The 6313-nt window shown below is 44.4% G+C and overlaps 1 long non-coding RNA gene across 1 annotated transcript; it reads left to right on the forward strand.

The window, feature by feature from the left end:
• Nucleotides 1-300: 300 nt before the first annotated feature.
• On the forward strand, nt 301-3455 carry LOC102198596 (uncharacterized). The gene is made up of 3 exons (XR_312228.1): nt 301-1259; nt 1807-2007; nt 2148-3455. It is a non-coding gene; the product is annotated as an uncharacterized LOC102198596 (long non-coding RNA).
• Nucleotides 3456-6313: the final 2858 nt, after the last annotated feature.

Below are 6313 nucleotides of genomic sequence, written 5' to 3' on the forward strand. Positions count from 1 at the left end.
AACGGCAGACACACTCACCTTTCAGCTCGAAAAGATGACAGAGAAAGGAGCACTTCCACTCGCTGGTGCCTGTCAGACGGGCTTCAGGGCTGCTGCTCTCTCAGTGTGAGGAGCTGTGATGTGTTCACACTGAGTTTGTCTCTGAACTTTGATTTCAGCTTCCAAAGAAGTGAGTGTAACCTGAAACTGGGGGAGGTCTTTCTGTGGAAGCACAGCAGACCTGTCGGACGGCATAGCATCATGCTTATCCACCTCAGCAGGAAACTACACACGCAAACATAAAGTCGTGATATCAACAGTCATTGATTATATCATCAAACACCTGCTCAGCTGGTCACATGACCACACAGCGATGAAGCAGAAACAAACCCCGAGCAGCTCCTCCACAGCAGGAGAGGAGCACAGACACGCCTCCCTGCTGGCTCCGCTCATCCTGCGCAGAGCAGCTGGTGGGGAGCACGTTACAAACCCTCTGAGGATCGAGTGGGGGGGCACAGCTTCCACAGGTCCCTGCAGCCTCAGTGATACCAACCTGACAACAGCACATCTGCAAACCGGCACTTCCACAGGACTCGAGTGCTGTGTTCCTAATCAAGTGTCACTCTTCAGATAAACGCTGAAAGTGCGTGGTTGATGGTGCGCGCTGTTTTGAACACCATCACACACCTGTGAACGTTCCACTCTCTCAGCACATCCTCAGACTGTTGCATGGTTCTGACTTGTCTGTGAGAGGAACATACAGCACATCATGTCAGCTATCAGAAATCAAACCCATCCAATAGTTCAGCAATATTTGGTGTCTGTGTTCAGAGGGGGACAATGATGGCCTCCATGCATCGACATGATGCTGCAGGGATCTTCTCACAGATTGTAGAACCAGGCTGTGCTGTGAGAAGAAGCTACTCGGAGCGAGGCCGTCTCTCCCTGGTCCACATAGACACCAATCACAAGCTAATACGGTGAAATACTCAGTTACAGAGCTCTAACACATGCTGGGCAGACAGATGCACGTTATACTATAAAACTGCTCAACTCAACTTTATCTGATGTGTCCTTAAAGTGTATATGATTTTTAAACTTGTTAGAGCACGATTACAGGATGTTTAACAAAATCAGTAACATGGTTAATTGTAAAAAGTCTCGAGCAATCATTCGATATTTTCCATCATAACAGGTCCTCTAAAAACACACGTTCAGTTTCAGGCCTCAAACACATGCAGTGTTGTGACGTTGGTGGAGTGGAGGGCTGCTCTGAGAAGGTGAAGGTTTACCCGTTTTATCCTCAGTGTTTGGTAGCTTTGGAATGAGCTCATTTTTTATGAACATCAATTATTCAGCAACACAGTTTGTAACTGTTTTATCATTTAATTTAATCTTCCATGTGTTGCTCCAGAGGTGGGACCAAGTCTCAAGTCTTTATCCTCAAGTCAGAGTCGAGTCCGAATCTTTGAATTTCAAGTCCGTCCTTTTTTTAAAACAATGTTGCAGTTATATGTTAAATGTAAATAACAGACCATGTGTTCTTTTTGAAATCTGCGTTTATCTCAACACCTGAGGAACTTGCAGAATATACACAAAGTGATCCTGAAATTGCACCTCAGTAATGTACAGCTCAGCTCAGCTGCAAGAAGAGTCACAGAATGAACATTCAATGAAAAACCAGAACTTCCTGTTCAGACGGGAGACTGTACAGAGCAAACAGCCATCGCAGTAAATTTACTGCAGCGTGCTTAGCGTGTCCTCTGCGCTCTGTGTGTTTGTGTGAGTAACACACACTAACTGTGCACTAACTGTTCTGCATTGCAGTCTGTCAGTCATTTGTAAAATGATGCCACCATAGCTGAACTCGCTCCACTGCAGCTCTCCATGCAGAGCTGCCAAACTGCGGTGGCCACATGGAGTAGTGCAGGAAGACCCAGAGGCGCTCGGTGCATCAGCAGGATCCACATCCTTCCTCTGCCTCTTACAGGAAGCAGCAGAGTCCTCCATCATCACCAGGAGTCACAGGTTACTCTGACTTTGCAGATGATCTGACCAAACAAATTAACAACAGCAAAGAGCCTTTATTACAATTTTAGACGAAAAACTCCCACTAAATTCAGTCTTTACCTTTAAGGTTTGTGTCACCTGTCTTTATGTCCCGACAGGATCCAGGATCCAAAGCAGCTGCTGTGAGGTCACTGGATCTGAGGGGGCAGAGATCCATTCGGACACGGATAAAGATTCCAAGAATCTTGTGTTCAAAGATGCTTGGAGACTCCTGACCAGGCCATTCAGGAAACAGACGGTGGCTTCAGCTTCTCCATGTGGTGACTGAAGGACATCACGGATCAAAACTATTTTCTCAAATCTGTTGCTTCGCTGAAAGGCTTCCAGATGTCCGGCATCTCCCTCAGCAGCATCGGCTCTGTGCTGTGAACAATAGCTCCTGCTGATCAGATGTTCACACTGGAGAACTGCCTCCACTTGTCTCGGGGCTGAAGTCCACCTGCGATCACAGCAGCAGCTTCAAACACGTCTTTGAATGTTGTGCTTGTGTGCAGCTTAGATAACTTCCAAAGAGAAGGAGATGGTCTCTGACAGCCATCTCTGTGTTTGCCATAGCAGCCGCTACTGCGTCGGATCATCCGAGGTGAAGACGTGCCAGAGCTCTGATCACCATCATCATCATCATGTTCCTCACCTGCTCAGTGGGGAAGCTCTCCACACGCTGGCAGCATTGTCACAAATCGTTTGTCTGTATTCGTCACATGTAGCTCCAGATTTCTCACAGATTCAGTCACCTGTGTGTGATGCACAGTGATGCCGAGGAAACCCCTCATGACCAGTGTCCACAGCGACTGAAACACGACGTCTCACTCGGCTGAGTTTTTAACAGGTTCTCTGTGTTTGCTGTCAGCTACTGTCAGAAAGTGCTGAAAACTCTTGTTCTGCACAATAGACACGAAAAATAACAGCTTTGTGCTGAGTGTCCATAAGCTGTGATATGGAAGCTGCTGAGGTTCATCTGTGATCCTCTTCAAACTGTCAGTAAATCCATCACAGCCTTCGTGCATTAGACTTTAAGTTGTTTCTAAATGGACTCATTCTACATTATAGGCATGCAGACTGTTGGAGCCAGGAATCGAACCACCAACCGTCCGATCAGCAGATGACCTGCTCTACCGCCTGAGCTACAGCCAGGAGGTAGAGCCAAGTCCCAAATAAATATGAACACTTATTAAACACTGTTCTCAAAGCTGTGCATGCAGCTCTAACCAGCAATGATCAGCAGCCCTGTTAACAACAACTGACTTTGGTAAATAAACGACAGCTAATGAAATAATAACAGTTGTTGTGATTGACAGGAGAAAGAGCCCGTTAAGCTCGCTCCATCTCTGAGTCTGTGTCGTGCATATTGCACTTGGTTTTTTGTTGACTACTTCATAGTTTATGTACCTGAAAGAAATTTTTGTCCTGACCGTTTGTTTGTTTTGTGTTATTTTTTTAAAAATCTGGTTCATCTGATTGGCTGTGATACAGAATGAATAAGAATGAATGAAATGAACTCGTCAGTGTTCTGTACAGCTGTGTCGTTGTCACGCAGCGCAGATCATGTTTGAGGAACAGGGAGAGCGAGTTTCCTCTCTGCCACCTTCAGAGGTCAGTCGTTTGCATACTGCAGTAAATACTGCATTACTTTGCTAAAACATTCAGATTACAGTTAGACAAAGCTTAGCTTCTCTCAGTGTTCGATGCTACACAGCGTTTAACCAAAACATGTGGAACTATTAACAACTACACAGAGTACTGTAACAATGCAGTGTTGATGTGACCAGTACTTTACTTGGTAATCAGCTGCCATTCTTTGGGCTCCTGGAACTGAAGTCACTGAATCCAGCAACACTTACAGATTTCCTTTGAATCAACTGTAAAACAGAGATGTTGTAACCTTCAGGCAGGACTGATGGGGGAGCTGGAGTGGATCTAAGCTTTAGTCTGGATCCACAGTGTTCACCTTACAGGATTACGGTGGAACGAACACATGCAGTCAATCCTGTATGATCTTATACTGTGGGATACAGTGGAACGATGATCCTGCTGAACAGTTCTTGTTATTTTCATCAAGCAGCGACAAACATCAGCTAATGTTTACCAACATCTTTACTCCTTTAGTTTCCACATCAGAGAGAACCTCGCGTAAGGACGCCAACATGGCTAACTGCTGCACCCATCATGGTTCTGAACCAGGGGTGGGCAATTTCAGGCCCGAGGGTCGGTGTTCTGCAGGTTTTAGATCTCATCTTGGGTCAACACACTTGAATCACATGATTCGTTCGTTGCCAGGCCTCTGGAGAACTTCAGGACATGGGGAGGAGCTAATTTAGCCATTTAAATCAGCTGTGTTGGTTCAAGGACATCTAAAACCTGCAGGGACACCGGCCATCGAGGCCTGGAGTTGCCCACCCCTGTTCTAAACTCTGTAAGTGTTCAGGTGCTCTCACAGTTGTGGTCAAACTTTTATTTTGAAAGGTCTGTTTTCATCAGGAAGGATGTGAACATGGATTGTCCAGTCATCCCTGGAGCACGTGCAGGACACCAGCCTGTTTCCATCTGTGATGTTTGAAGCTGTTTATGATCAAAATAAAAACCAGTCTGTACGAGAATGTTTTAAATTAATATCTAAGGACGCTTCGAGGTGCTCTGCATGTAAAATACTGTATATATATACACAGTACTACAGGTATATACAGCTGATACTATATAGTACCTGATACTTCGAGCTCCTGCAAGAAATCTTGCAAACATGTAAGATCCTCGTCTCAGTGCCCACACGTCTCTTTGACTGTGGTTGGCAGCTCATCAGAACAAAGTCAGCGTCTGTAACGTAGATTATACTGTTCAGTCTAAGCTTTACATACTAACAGGAAACTACAGATCAGACTGCAGCTGATTGGTTAATGTCACGGCCTTTTATATTCCAAACACCAACGAAGTCCCAGAAAAGGCCATGGGTGGCAACAGGAGGTTTGTTTTAGAACGCACTTCTGACTCCATTGTTTAAAAATCATATGCCGTTTATTTTGTGCAAAATTATAAACAAAAATCAACCAAATAACTTCTTACAACTTAAAATTAAACGAAAGTTACCTTAATTTGCTTTAACAACTTCAAAAGTGGTCAAAAAATCATTTTCTAACCCTTCCGTCCTCCCATCAGACATTTGGCAAACAAAAAACCATCCTCACCACACCCCTCCAGGTGCTCTTAATCCCCTGATTAATGGGCGGGTCCATGAGCCAATGAACCAATCACTTTCCAAAACCTTTTCCAATAAAATGAATTACAAGGAAACAGAAAACTGACAAAACTAGGTCAGCATATTCTCACAACTTTAAAGAAAAAACAAGAATGGATACAAATTACGCTTTATAAACATTCAACAAAAACACAACATGTAATATTTACTTTGAAGACGTTCCCAGGAACAAGCTCCAGGATTTAGGATCACCAGGATCACACAGACCTACACAGACCCACACACTCCCACACAGACCTACACAGACCCACACAAACCCACTCAGTCCACACAGACCCACACAGACCCAGACACACACAGTCCCACACAGACTTACACTGTGTGGATTTTCCTACGGTAATTGTTGTGATATTTTGATACCATGGTAGCATTTACAGGATAAATGTGTTATTCAAAGTGTTACTTTGAATAATTAGGAGTATTATAAGGAAAGGACAAAACTCTGCTTATCGCTCACGCCACGGAGGAAACCCGGGACGGAAATTTCCTTCAGTAATGACGTCTCGTCATCGGTCTTGAAAGAAATCTCCGTCCCGGGTTCATCTGTGGATCGGGTTTCCTCCGAGGCGTGATCACCGATAAGCAGAGTTTTGTCCTTTCCTTATAAGATTCCTAATTATTCAAAGTAACACTCAAGTATGCCGTTCAGCGGGTTAGTTACAGCGCCGGGAGCAGTTAGGAGAACAAAGTGACACATAGACTGTTTCAGGTTGCTCTCCCACAATCAACTCAAAGGTTTATTCATCAGACAACAGTTTATATAGAGGAAAAAGGTTCGTGTGTCAGCAGATTCTCAGTTCAAACCGGTACAGACCAAATAAGGAAACGTCTTCCTGCCTTCTGAGCAAAGAAGTATCCTTTGTGTAGTTTATCAGTTCAGCTACAATTTATGATCATCCCAGCAAAATACACTCCTAGACATAGAATACAGAGTTCTTTCATTAGTGAATTCTGAAACAAACCACCTGGCCTTTAACGAGCCTTTTCTAAAGGATAAGGAAGGGAGGATGGGAG

Source organism: Pundamilia nyererei, unplaced genomic scaffold, assembly GCF_000239375.1.
Source record: "Pundamilia nyererei isolate P.nyererei 1_Seehausen unplaced genomic scaffold, PunNye1.0 scaffold00299, whole genome shotgun sequence".
NCBI lineage: Eukaryota > Metazoa > Chordata > Actinopteri > Cichliformes > Cichlidae > Pundamilia > Pundamilia nyererei.